At 44.7% G+C, this 13,982-nt stretch overlaps 1 protein-coding gene and 1 long non-coding RNA gene across 8 annotated transcripts in view; one reads left to right on the top strand and one right to left on the bottom strand.

The window, feature by feature from the left end:
• The window catches only part of MEGF11 (multiple EGF like domains 11), a 664,806-nt gene that overhangs the window by 250,357 nt on the left and 400,467 nt on the right, over positions 1 to 13,982 (top strand). The window lies entirely within an intron of this gene.
• Positions 1 to 13,982, bottom strand: part of LOC134931832 (uncharacterized) — a 76,243-nt gene that overhangs the window by 8,009 nt on the left and 54,252 nt on the right. Inside the window, exon 2 of the long non-coding RNA XR_010179179.1 lies at positions 3,612 to 3,698. This is a non-coding gene — a long non-coding RNA (uncharacterized LOC134931832). The remainder of the gene's footprint in view (positions 1 to 3,611; positions 3,699 to 13,982) is intronic.

The following is a 13,982-nucleotide window of genomic DNA, read 5'->3' on the forward strand; positions in this document are numbered from 1 at the left end:
AATCTTGTCACCAAGGACAAGGGTGTCTCTCCTGTGGTGGTTGCAGAGTGCTCATCTTCTAGAGGGCCGCAGATTCGGCATTCAGGACTGGGTCCTGGTGACCACGGATGCCAGCCTGAGAGGCTGGGGAGCAGTCACACAGGGAAGAAATTTCCAGGGCTTGTGGTCAAGCCTGGAGACATCACTTCACATAAATATCCTGGAGCTAAGGGCCATCTACAATGCTCTAAGCCTAGCAAGACCTCTGCTTCAAGGTCAGCCGGTGCTGATCCAGTCAGACAACATCACGGCAGTCGCCCACGTAAACAGACAGGGCGGCACAAGAAGCAGGAGGGCAATGGCAGAAGTTGCAAGGATTCTTCGCTGGGCGGAAAATCATGTGATAGCACTGTCAGCAGTGTTCATTCCGGGAGTGGACAACTGGGAAGCAGACTTCCTCAGCAGACACGACCTCCACCCGGGAGAGTGGGGACTTCACCCAGAAGTCTTCCACATGATTGTGAACCGTTGGGAAAAACCAAAGGTGGACATGATGGCGTCCCGCCTCAACAAAAACTAGACAGGTATTGCGCCAGGTCAAGGGACCCTCAGGCAATAGCTGTGGACGCTCTGGTAACACCGTGGGTGTACCAGTCAGTGTATGTGTTCCCTCCTCTGCCTCTCATACCCAAGGTACTGAGAATCGTAAGAAGGAGAGGAGTAAGGACTATACTCGTGGCTCCGGATTGGCCAAGAAGGACTTGGTACCCGGAACTTCAAGAGATGCTCACAGAGGACCCGTGGCCTCTACCTCTAAGAAGGGACCTGCTCCAGCAGGAACCCTGTCTGTTCCAAGACTTACCGCGGCTGCGTTTGACGGCATGGCGGTTGAACGCCGGATCCTGAAGGAAAAGGGCATTCCGGATGAAGTCATCCCTACCCTGATCAAAGCCAGGAAGGATGTAACCGTACAGCATTATCACCGTATTTGGCGTAAATATGTTGCGTGGTGCGAGGCCAGGAAGGCCCCTACAGAGGAATTTCAACTGGGTCGTTTCCTGCATTTCCTGCAAACAGGACTGTCTATGGGCCTAAAATCAGGGTCCATTAAGGTTCAAATTTCGGCCCTGTCGATTTTCTTCCAGAAAGAACTGGCTTCAGTACCTGAAGTTCAGACGTTTGTCAAGGGGGTACTGCATATACAGCCTCCTTTTGTGCCTCCAGTGGCACCTTGGGATCTCAATGTAGTTTTGGGGTTCCTAAAATCACATTGGTTTGAACCACTCACCACTGTGGACTTAAAATATCTCACATGGAAAGTGGTAATGCTGTTGGCCCTGGCTTCAGCCAGGCGTGTCTCAGAATTGGCGGCTTTATCCTATAAAAGCCCTTACCTAATTTTTCATACGGACAGGGCAGAATTGAGGACTCGTCCTCAATTTCTCCCTAAGGTGGTTTCAGCGTTTCACTTGAACCAGCCTATTGTGGTACCTGCGGCTACTAGGGACTTGGAGGACTCCAAGTTGCTGGACGTAGTCAGGGCCCTGAAAATATATGTTTCCAGGACGGCTGGAGTCAGAAAATCTGACTCGCTGTTTATCCTGTATGCACCCAACAAGCTGAGTGCTCCTGCTTCTAAGCAGACTATTGCTCGTTGGATTTGTAGTACAATTCAGCTTGCACATTCTGTGGCAGGCCTGCCACAGCCAAAATCTGTAAAAGCCCATTCCACAAGGAAGGTGGGCTCATCTTGGGCGGCTGCCCGAGGGGTCTCGGCTTTACAACTTTGCCGAGCAGCTACTTGGTCAGGGGCAAACACGTTTGCTAAATTCTACAAATTTGATACCCTGGCTGAGGAGGACCTGGAGTTCTCTCATTCGGTGCTGCAGAGTCATCCGCACTCTCCCGCCCGTTTGGGAGCTTTGGTATAATCCCCATGGTCCTTACGGAGTTCCCAGCATCCACTAGGACGTCAGAGAAAATAAGAATTTACTTACCGATAATTCTATTTCTCGTAGTCCGTAGTGGATGCTGGGCGCCCATCCCAAGTGCGGATTGTCTGCAATACTTGTACATAGTTATTGTTACAAAAATCGGGTTATTATTGTTGTGAGCCATCTTTTCAGAGGCTCCTCTGTTATCATGCTGTTAACTGGGTTCAGATCACAGGTTGTACGGTGTGATTGGTGTGGCTGGTATGAGTCTTACCCGGAATTCAAAATCCTTCCTTATTGTGTACGCTCGTCCGGGCACAGTATCCTAACTGAGGCTTGGAGGAGGGTCATAGGGGGAGGAGCCAGTGCACACCAGGTAGTCCTAAAGCTTTACTTTTGTGCCCAGTCTCCTGCGGAGCCGCTATTCCCCATGGTCCTTACGGAGTTCCCAGCATCCACTACGGACTACGAGAAATAGAATTATCGGTAAGTAAATTCTTATTTTCCATTGATAATTTTTGTGTGATTTTGTTGTCAGCACATTCAACTATGTAAAGAACAAAGTATTTAATAAGAACATTTCATTCATTCAGATCTAGGATGTGTTATTTGTGTTCCCTTTATTTTTTTGAGCAGTGTGTATGTGTGTGTGTGTGTATATATATATATATATATATATATATATATATATATATATATATATATATACACACCATACTTACCTACTCTCCCGGAAGCTGCGGGAGGCTCCCATTTTTTTGGGGTAGCCCCCCGCACCCCCGGAAGAGTGGGCAGGTCTCCCGCATCCTGCTCGCATCTTAGTGATGCGAGCAGGATGGAGATAACCTCCCGCATTCGCGGGTCCGTCGGGTGGAGAAGCGGTTAAAATGATGCAAATTGCGTCATTTTAGCCCTGCCCCCTTCCCACGGACACGCGAATCGCGGCATTTCCCGATGCGGGGGCGGGGCTTGGTGATGTCACAGTCCGGCCCCTCCCCCCGAAGACACCTGCTGCGTTTCCTCTCCGGGCTAAGGAGACTTACAATGTAGGTAAGTATGACACACAGTATACAATATTTTACTAAGGTTACACTGTTTCTTACCAGAGACCCCCTGCCCTGCAAACTTTCCTGGGCACCTTCTTTCCTTTCTAGGGTTCAGGTGGTCGTGTGGGTACTGCCAAGACCACCATTTTAAAGTGGCAAATTGACAGTTATGTATTACATCCGTACTTTACCCCCATAGCTCCAAATAGAGGTAGGAGCATGTAAGTAAAATCTTTCTGTAGGTGTTTTTTTTATATGCAGTCAATAATAATTACATATTATATAACATAACAATGTTCTTGTATTTGACACATTTGCAAAACAGAGCTGTACAAATCACTTCCTGCCCTTGAACATTAACATCAGAAAATATTACCAAAGTGATTCATCTGTAACCTGAATTCAGCTTTTGCCCCTATACTGTGGTAAGCAGTTCATATTTCTCAGTTTCTGTAGCACATCACCTCACTGACTGCAGAACTTACATTGTATGCTGTTCTGATTCCCATGAAAAACAACTACAAAATCAGGAGAACGCACCAGTTGTTTTATCTTTTTTATAATGAAACACTGGAAACAGTTAAAAATGAACTTCTAACAAGTAAAACAGACATGTACAGTATTTGCCTTTTGTGGAGTTAGTAAAACTTACTTGCTTTAGACCAGTGGCTGTCAATCATTTTTCACCTGGGTACCCCCTGTCAGCACATTTGCGTTGTTTGAGCCCCCAACATTTGCACTGTAAAACATTTGTAATTATTATAGTTGCTATCAGATAAAATGTTTATGTGATGCCAGACATAGGTATCGAAAAGGAGGGGGGATGACAAGGGGACAGCTTGTCCCCCCAAATAATTCAGAGGCCCCAGTCAATGTACTGGTTTGTAGGGCGCAGTGCAGCTGCCAGCTTGGCTTACAATGAGCAGTGTCAGGATAGAGATAATCCCCTTTCCGGCTGCTCAACCTCCTACCTCCTCACAGCCCTTCTCCGCCTGTCTCCAAGGCCCTCCTCTACCCTGCACCCCCCTACAGTGTGTAGCTATTTACTATTGGCTGGCCCCTCCTCTGCCGCCAGCCCTGCGCCCTTTTCTCCTCCCTTTTCATATATTCCTCCACTCTTCCTCCTCAGCTACCGCTTTGTCCTTTCTCTCCCCCTCCTCGCAACACCCCCCTTCCATAGATAGATAGATAGATAGATAGATAGATAGATAGACCATCTGTCAGGTAGGTGGTGTAGTGGGTAAATCCAGATGCCCCTGAGGGGGCGACATTAAGCAATTTATGAGCACCAAAATTAAATTATTTCTTGCCCCCAACCTAAAAACTTAGTGGTGCCCCTGTTACCATATATAAAATCAATAAATGTGCTCTAAGCAAGATATTTTACAAAAATGGTGGAAGAATAGAAGGGATTGTTCATACACACTTCTCACAAATTACAATTTATGAAACAATGACATACATTTGTCAGAAAGACTGTAGTCCACATAAGCTTTCTTTTACAGTCCTACAGCTTTTCTTTTATCAGAGTCCTATTGTCATGCATGGGGCTAGAGATCCCTAGGACACTGCTTTCCCCGTCAAAATGATCACTTGGATGTCCCGCTCCGCCGCTACAGAAAATGTTTAAAGTACCCTTCAGTGTCATAGCGAGTACCCGTGGGGGTACTAGTGTCCCATGTTGAGACCTGCTGGTTTGGATCAGTGGTGCACTAGTCTGGATGTCACTGACAGACTTTTATGACATCCACATTACTCTTCTGGCCAGCGCATTTGTGACTGCCTCACTTGTGACTTATTACTGTTATTAAGAAAATCCTTCTCTTGTCCTACATGTACAGTATGTGCCATTAAATTAGGACTTGCAGTCAGTGACAATATCGTCCGGCACAGACACAGTTAAGAAAAGTGTGCCAGAAGAGTATATTTCGGCAGACGGAGTAACGTCTCCCTGACGCCAGACACCCCCTCCTGTGTCATTATCTGTCCCTGCGTATTTCTGAATAATTGCATTTCTCATCCAGTGAGCAAGAAGCCGCTGCCCAGGATCCTGCCTTGTTTGTTTCCCTCTAATTAGTTGCATTAATCAGAATATATTTCGCCCCACGTGGAGGGAGGAGTATCACCGTCTCTCTGCACCGCTCATGTAATTGAGGCACAAAGTGATAGTGTATGCATGAGGCCACTGTTCCTTTAATGAATGTGTGTAATACTGCCGAGTGCATCCATATGCTAACAGCGCTTATAATCAGCTGGTTGCGTCTTATAATGATGCTAAGTATCTAACCATCTGAAAATGAATACTATTGTAATCTGTGCTTCCCGCTCTTACAATGATTAGTCTGCAGTATACAGTTATACAAAGTACCTCTTCATGTTTCAGATACTTAACAAATTAAACTGCTTATTGTCTTAGTTATACAGCTCAAGTGAATGGGTTCACTGCACATTTCCGGTTTGAGATAGTTGAACTATATATTATTATAGAAAATAAAAACGAAAGAACACAGGAGTTGTGATTATTATTATTATTATTATTATTATGATGATGATGATGATGATGATGAATGTTTTGGAACTGTGTATAAAGGTAACAAGTACATAAGGTGACACATCCCAAAATAAATGTAACCACGTAAACTATATAAAAGGGTCATATTTGATTAGCAACAGGCTTACAGCAACTTGTAGGAGTGCCCACTGCTCAGGGCTATTCAATTGCAGCCCGCAGGCTCCATTTACCATGGAAATCTGTTGTAGCTCAGAAGGGTGTGAACCAAAATCCGCAGTAAGTGGCACCCTTTGCCCTTATCGACGCTACCGTGAGCTTGTTTATTTATTAGTTATTTATTACCAGTTATTTATATAGTGCACACATATTCCACAGCGCTTTACATAGAATATTTGCCCATTTGCATCAGTCCCTGCACCAGTGGAGCTTGCAATCTATATTCCACATGTACACGCACACACATTCACGCTACAGTTAATTTTTTTGGGAGCCAGTTAACCTACCAGTATATTTTTGGATTGTGGGAGGAAACGGGAGCACATTGAGGAAACACACGCAAGTACGGGGAGAATATACAAACTCCACACAGTAAGGGCCATGGTGGGAATTGAACACATGACCTCAGTGCTGTGAGGCAGTACTGCTAACCATTAAACCACCATGCTGCCCATGCCTTAACCTGTAATCTATGGGTTCACGTGCATTAGCCATAGGCTTCAAATTGAATAGCTCTGGGATTTAAAGCTCAGGACTATCAATCCACGGTAAGCCAGACGGCTTACTGAATATGTATAATATAATAATATTATAGTATAATATAAAGAAAAGCTAGAAAACCGGAGTCATGATATCAGCACTTTATTATTCAGATATGTGAAATAATATTTTAATTTATCGTTTCTTACTAAGAGGCAACATATTCTGTACAGCTACATAGTACTGAAAGCAATCATGCTGAGAATATTATGCAAGGACAAAGAGGTTAGAGGGCCTTATTCACTAGAGCTTGCAGTCGTAAAAGACAAAAAGGAAAGGACAGGGGCATATTTTTAGTTGTAATCCATCCTTTTATAGATGTATATGGTGTAAATTGTCAAGTGTTTACATATCGCCTACTACAAGGATATTTGACGTCAAAAGATGTGTTGTTCTCTTCATATCCTTGTATGTGATAATAGCAGTAATGGCTATATCTGTATTTATGTTTCCATTTGTATTGACGCTGCTCAATGGTACTTGGTTTATCTGTGAACATCTTGTGCGTTCATAATAAAGTGGGCATCTCATTTAATGAACTGAAGCATCTAATTAAAATAACTGGCGTTAGAAAGGGTTCACAAAGTGTACACACCTTACTCTTTCTACAGTATGTAACATTATTATTATTATATAGGAGCCTGATTATTAGGGATGCAGTTAATTTACCAGCTGTCAGGATCCCAGCGATCAGGAATCCCGTCAGCCGGCGAAATGCCGCAGGTCAGAATCCCGACCAAAGCCCCGAGTTCCCACTCGGGTGGTGATCCATGCCACCACCCAAGGGGGAAGATAATAGTGTGGCGAGCAAAGCCTGACCGTCGGGATCCCGACCGCCGGTATTACATACCGGACCCGTTTATTAAACTAGAATTCATCATTGCAGTAACTGTAATCTCCTCATATTTATATGAAGCTGAGTGTTACATGGCATCCCTAGCAGTACTGTCCCGGAGCAGGAATGGTAATTTACTGCTTCAATGAGCCAGTCTGTCCTGCGGCACTCGCGTGAGGCATGAATGTATAAACTATGTTGTATGTATTGGTAGCTTCTTTTTAAAGTTCTTCATTTAGTAGAGGCCCATTGTTTTGCTTCTCTTCCCTACAATCCCTTCACCTACTCCCCTACTCCAAGATCTGATCTGCAGAAGTAACGGATGGTGTGGTCTGAGTCTCGCACACCTCCCAACAGTTACAATTTTGGTGGGACAGTCACATTGTCCAGCCAGCCCAGCTGCAGTGTCCCATAATGGAGGGAGTTGGGCGGCCCCCTCTCACTTGTTGCTCTGCTAAGCAGTGCAGCGATGAATAGATGCTTCATGTGAGAGAGGCACTGGGGGCATATCCAGCAGGCATGCTCCATCAGTGACAAAAAAACAGACGTGGATTGGGAGCATTGCTTTTCCTTCAAGGCCACATTTCTTAGGCCACACCCCCTAATTCTGGTTGCACGACTTCGGTGCACGCAGATGTCCCTCTTTATCCTCATAGAAATTTGGGAGCTATGGAAGTAAATGTAATAGGATGTGAAAAGCCAGAGGTGTAGCACTAAGTTTAAGTCCAGGGCGCTTGACCCCATCAAGCAAGCGAAGGCCAGCCACCCACGGGAGCACACTAGTGAGAGGCTAAGTTGTTAGCAAGTGTTAGTAAGAAAGAAGCAAAAACTATGTGTAAAGAGAATTACATAGGTGAAAGGTATTAATTAAAATGCTAAAAAGTTTTGTATTAGTAAAAAAAAAATATTTGAAAGTGCTAAAAAAGTGCTAACTTAAGTGTTATAATTTGGCACCACAAAGCAGCCCGGCCACACCAACTCAGGGGACCCCTTCGCCCCAAACTCATCCATAAAACTGACAAATCGTATTTGTGTTATTGAGTACATATAGCTCCTATAGAGTTTTCAACGTAAGCCTATTTACTTGCCTGAGGAAACAAACAGTGATCTGAGAGGAATGCGGTTACATTGCCGGCAGTTGGGATCCCGGCGGTCAGGATACCGGCGCTGGAATCCCGACTGCTGACAATGCCGGAATTCCAGCTAACGGGCTTATCGTGGATTTTGTTTCACCTGCCTCTGGCAGATCACCCCCTCCAATTCCAACTATGACCTGTCCAGTGCTTTCATTTCTTCTGATAATTTTGGAAAATAAATATTTTTCCAAATAAGTGGCTAAACTTTCCTTCTAAAGCACACTATTATCTGTGAACCCCTTGTGAGGTATTGTAGATTGGTATGACACCAGGGGAATTCCTCAGCTACTTTTTGAGTAATATACTGATCTTTCCCCTCAGAATACATGATTGTCTATATGACGGATGTGGCCCTTTGCGTCGTAGGAGTTCTGGACAGAAGGTGACTTGGTTAGTTCCCTCACTGCAAATATTGATAACCACATTTCCTAAAAGCTAGTTTTGTCTTGTCATTAAAGATATTATTGAGGACAGTACTAGTGCCCCTTAGTTCCGCTGCCTTCTCACTGGCCAGGGAGGATTTATGGTGAGTTTCCAACTCTTCACTTTTATCAAGCAGATTCTCTTTTCTTTCCTATTTTTCTTAATATAAGAATCCAGTTGGATTCCATTACCACTGAAATACTGTATACTAGTGAGCCTCCAAAATAGTTATTTTCAAGGTCACTGCTATGTCAGTAAATGTATTTTTCAGTAGTTGCCTGTGGTTGTGATTTACAATATGGATTCTGTGGGACTGGCTTAATAGTTGTGTGCTCAGATCAGGATACTTGATCACTGCTGAATCTCCTAAATAAATGTAGGTGCCTGTGGCTCAGAAATAGAGAGTGAGAATGAGAGAAAAGGTTACAGCCATGTCCATCTGCGTGAAGGAGTCTCCTGACGTCAGAGGTCATGGAATGTGTACCTTAGGTTATGATAGATGCACTGTAAGAATCTCTGCGCTATCTAAAGAGTAAACTGGAGGATCCACACCCAGAGCTACAATGCTTTCAAGACAAGTCCAGAGTTCCCCCTGTCATTTGTATAAGAAGTTGAGTTGACCCTGATTAAGGGAGTAAATAGATGTAGCCATGCTCATCCAGTCTGCGGATCGACCACATGGGTACACGCACTGCGCCGAGGTGCAAGTGCAACTTAGTATGCCGAACTGTGGCTTAGTATGCCACACATGTATTCCTATAGGCACAAGTAGTTAGAAGCACGTGTGTGTCCTAGTCGCAGGCATACTTGCCACGCCTGGATTGCTACGAAAATGGCAAACTGCAGGCTCGATGAGCGTGGCTACATCTGTAAGTGAAGGTAGATAGTTGCTTACTTACAGAGTTGTGGACCAGAAGAACCCTCACAAATGGATAGTCCACTATGGACCCTAAAAAGCAGATCTGCAACTGCTTCTGTAGCATGCTGGGGGCCTCCCAGCATAGGGCCAGGCCGCCCAGCATGCCAGTTGGCGGCCGGTAATGCAATCACAAAACATTTGCAATTGCAAAACAATTGTGATCGTATCGCTGAGTACAGAATTAATGATGACCCCCGGCATTTTAGGAAATGCATTTCCTCAGTACATATGGGGCTCAAAGGGAAAACCTCCAAAGAATTGCATCTGGGCTCAGGAATTAGTGACCATGAGAGTTTCCTCAAGGGTCGTTTTCTGTATACACTAGGACTCGGGATGATCTGTAGCATTGTCCTGGATTTATGTCACAGTTCTGGTATTCATTAGATCCCAGTCAGGGCATTGGGTATGGACATACAGAAAACGCAGAGGCTTGATTTACTTCTACTCATAGGTTTGCAGGAGCTTAAGCACACTAGTGACACATAGGAACCACGGACTGGTGAAATGCATGTATTCTAAAAATGGAATCAGGGAACTCCAGGTCACCGGGCGGCCTCTCACCTGATGATCAATTAGAACCAACCAGGGCAAAGATCACTCCAGAAGAAAGGACCCTCGGAACTCAGAGCAGTATAGTACTGGCAAAACAGAACTGGAGTCCAAGTCAGGAATCAGAGTCTTATGTAACCAGGAAAGAGTTTGAGGAAGTTATATCCCTGCTACTGCCCTGACGCAAGACCTGGCCCCAGAATCCAATGAGGAACTCGGAACAGAGGAGCAGACCGGGTTAAAAACAGTACTGGGCACCTGAGTGCACAGACCGCAACCCAACCCTGAACTCGAGTCCCGGAACCTGCACCCTATTCTGCCAGCCCAAGACAACACATACTGGGAATCCAATATGTTTCAGCAAAAGATATTCCGTTTAACCTGAGTGAACCACAGAGCAATGATTGTAAGAACAGTCCGTGGAAGTAGTTAGCCCAGATGTAGAACGGGGCCCACGAAGATGGTATGCAATGAGTACAGCAGCAGGTCGAATGAACCGCAGGTACAAAAGCCGTGTTGATGGTGGGGTGACTGAAAGCAAGTCTGAGTACAGTGTAGAAGCCGCAGCACTGGTGGATGGTAACTGAGTAGTAACATGAGGTTCAGTGAATGACGGCAGCGTGGATGGAATAACAGCAGCAGGTGGAATGCAGGTAACGGCAAAAGTACATGGAGGAGCAGTCACTGGAAAATGATCACAGGATACACTGGTTCCTGGAACGATCCATGGAAGAAACACAGTTGTTCAGGCAATGAGCTGATCCCTGAGGTTGGTTGAGAAAGGGAGTGGTGCCAGCTCATTGGTCCAGCTGATCAGGTGAAAGGTCAGGTAAACAGGTGATCACTGAGGAGGTCTGGATGCTGAAATAAATGAATTTTTTAACCGTGTATGGATGGCTAAGATCACGATTCATGACAATTTACTGTAGAGGCTTTCCAAATGCCAACTGCAAAGAAAGCAATAACTACCTCTACTAACTAAAAACCTGTTTGGATGAGCCCGTAAAGCACACAAGTTGTGTCCATCCCACAAAGCTCAATACATACAAGCTACAGTCTTTAAATGTTAAGATCAGCTACAGTAAATCCACATCAATAACCTAAATGTGCTCTAAGTGTTTCCTGGAGTCTCCTAAGTGTATGCAAGTCTGAAAAAGCTAGAGAACAAACACAATGGACTGAGACTGGCAGTAGCTGTCCCAAGCATTGTCCTTAGATCTAAGATCAGACAAATGGTAGCAGAGGTAAGTACCTCTCTCATATCATGCTAATACATAAGGGGCAGCTTCTGAATTCCCATGGTTGAGCCAAAACGTTCCAGGTCTTAAGTATATTTGGAGCTACTGTACTATGCACTAAATGGAAATCCCCAATGGTACTTGTCCGTGGCTTTTTGCACCTATCTTGTTATAGGGTGCACCAGTAAAGGTCCTGAAAGACTGTACCTTGTTATTATCAAAGTCTATGCCATCTAGACATCTCAAAATGTTTTCCTTCTGTTAATGAGAAAATAATTTGCCTATAATGTTCCTTTCAGACTGTGACCTCTTGAAATATGATGTATTTGGAAATTTCAGTGAGAATGTCAGCTATGCCCTGGAGGGGAGGGGGTGGATATCACCAAGGTTATCTACATCGGCCTGGAACACTCTTATTTCCACAGCTCAACGTTGAACTGATTATAGTGTAGCACGAAAAACATCTTCTGCTTTTTTTTTTATCTTCTTCCACTGTCTAAACTCTAGACTCTTGCACTAGATGCAGTTGATCTCCCTTAAGGATGGAGACTTTGGATCTCTTGCAGTCTGAACTCTGACAATTGGATATATTTTGTCAATAGTGCCTCAATATTTTGGGAGTATTTGTCTTTATCTCGTGTTGCAGAAACTTCAACATTTTTTAGAGAATATCTTTGCATGGACAAGGCTGATCTACAGCAGTTGATCTAGAACAGTTGCTCTCAACAATCTTTAATATCTACAGACAGGTCATGTTTTCAGGATTTATGTAAACATGCATGGGTGAGTTAATAATTTTTTTTTTCCATATTCAAAAATCCTGAAAACATGACCTGATGGTTGTACTTGTTGATTGGAGTTAGAACCCCTGGAGTAATGGCAATTGATGACATCTATATGCAGAATAAATACTCTTTGGGTACAGGTATGCTGTGATTTTTACTCTGCTGCTTCTGGTATTGGAATTCACGCTTTGGTGGGGACTGCCTTTTAAGTGAGCTAGGCATATAGAAAAATGTGGTCTTAGGTGCACTGGAATGCCTATTACTGTGTATATTAGACCTTCCTGGAGGCTGTATAAGAGTGGCCCTGCTTGAAAGGGCTGGGTTTAGTATAAGGATTGGGCTTGTTGGCTGAAAACCCTTTGATTTTGTGCTCAGGTATGCAATATTTGATAAATTGTATATTGTAATATGTATATTGTATATTATGAAATGTCTTGGGAGCTTCCAGAGTTGGTCACCACATAGGGTCTTCAGGCGTATCGGGCATTTTATATGTCAGGTTGTGGAATCCGCAGTATAGGAAGTGTTGGAAGAGCGCTTTTGTGCAATGTTTGTAACCACTGCGTGGGACTCATCACAGTCAGCAATGATGTATATGTTAATTTCTTTGATTTTTGCAAGATTTCCGCCACTATACATTAGTATTATGATGCAATTGGACTGATCTAGTCAGCCCAGATGTGGCTGTTTCAAAGATTGACACTCTCCGTTATAAATGTATTTATGGGAGCGCTCCGATATCTGTCAGGAATGGGATTAACCAGGCCTATCCCATTGTGGAGGAGCATAAGATTCTACTGTAGTATAGAGTCTTACTGCAAATAGTTTAATCATCCATTGATTTCCTGGGGAATTCTGCCATGTTCTGGGCCTCCTGGACTAGCTCAAACAGTAGATTGTGGCAAGTTCAAAGTTGCGCCACAGTTGGCACCACTGAGTGTAACAAACCTCCAGCAGTCACTTTTTTGTTGCTCCATGTGGTTGTCTGGCTCTTAGAGAACTAGTTTGATGGAGAGACCCCAACAATAAGCCCTGCTTTGGTTGTGGCTCACGGATTGCTTGTTGCCTATCACTGATCTAATGGCATATAACAGTAACTGCTCAATAGCTATCATTGTAAATAGAGGGTTATGGGGTCTATGTACTAAGCATTGGAGAGAGATAAAGTAGACAGAGATAAAGTCAGTGGCGGCTCTAGAAGTGGGGCAGCAGCGCAGTCTAAAATTTAAATAGGATAGCCTATTTTGGAGTGGCAGTAGGTGTGGCTCCCCTATTTGAATTCTGGATTGTTCTGCAGCCCCATTTCTGGAGCCTCCACTGGAAAGTACCAACCAACCAGCTCCTGTCATTTCTCTAACGTCCTAGTGGATGCTGGGAACTCCGTAAGGACCATGGGGAATAGCGGGCTCCGAAGGAGGCTGGGCACTCTAGAAAGATCTTAGACTACCTGGTGTGCACTGGCTCCTCCCACTATGACCCTCCTCCAAGCCTCAGTTAGATTTCGTGCCCGGCCGAGGTTGGATGCACACTAGGGGCTCTCCTGAGCTCTTAGAAAGTTATAGTCTTAGAATTTTTTTTTTCAGTGAGACCTGCTGGCAACAGGCTCACTGCAGCGAGGGACTAAGGGGAGAAGAAGCGAACTCGCCTGCTTGCAGCCGGATTGGGCTTCTTAGGCTACTGGACACCATTAGCTCCAGAGGGATCGACCGCAGGCCCAGCCTTGATGTTCGGTCCCGGAGCCGCGCCGCCGTCCCCCTTACAGAGCCAGAAGCAGGAAGATGGTCCGGAAAATCGGCGGCATGAAGACATCCTGTCTTCACCAAGGTAGCGCACAGCACTGCAGCTGTGCGCCATTGCTCCTCATACACAC

The sequence above is a fragment of the Pseudophryne corroboree genome, chromosome 6 (genome assembly GCF_028390025.1).
Source record: "Pseudophryne corroboree isolate aPseCor3 chromosome 6, aPseCor3.hap2, whole genome shotgun sequence".
Lineage (NCBI taxonomy): Eukaryota > Metazoa > Chordata > Amphibia > Anura > Myobatrachidae > Pseudophryne > Pseudophryne corroboree.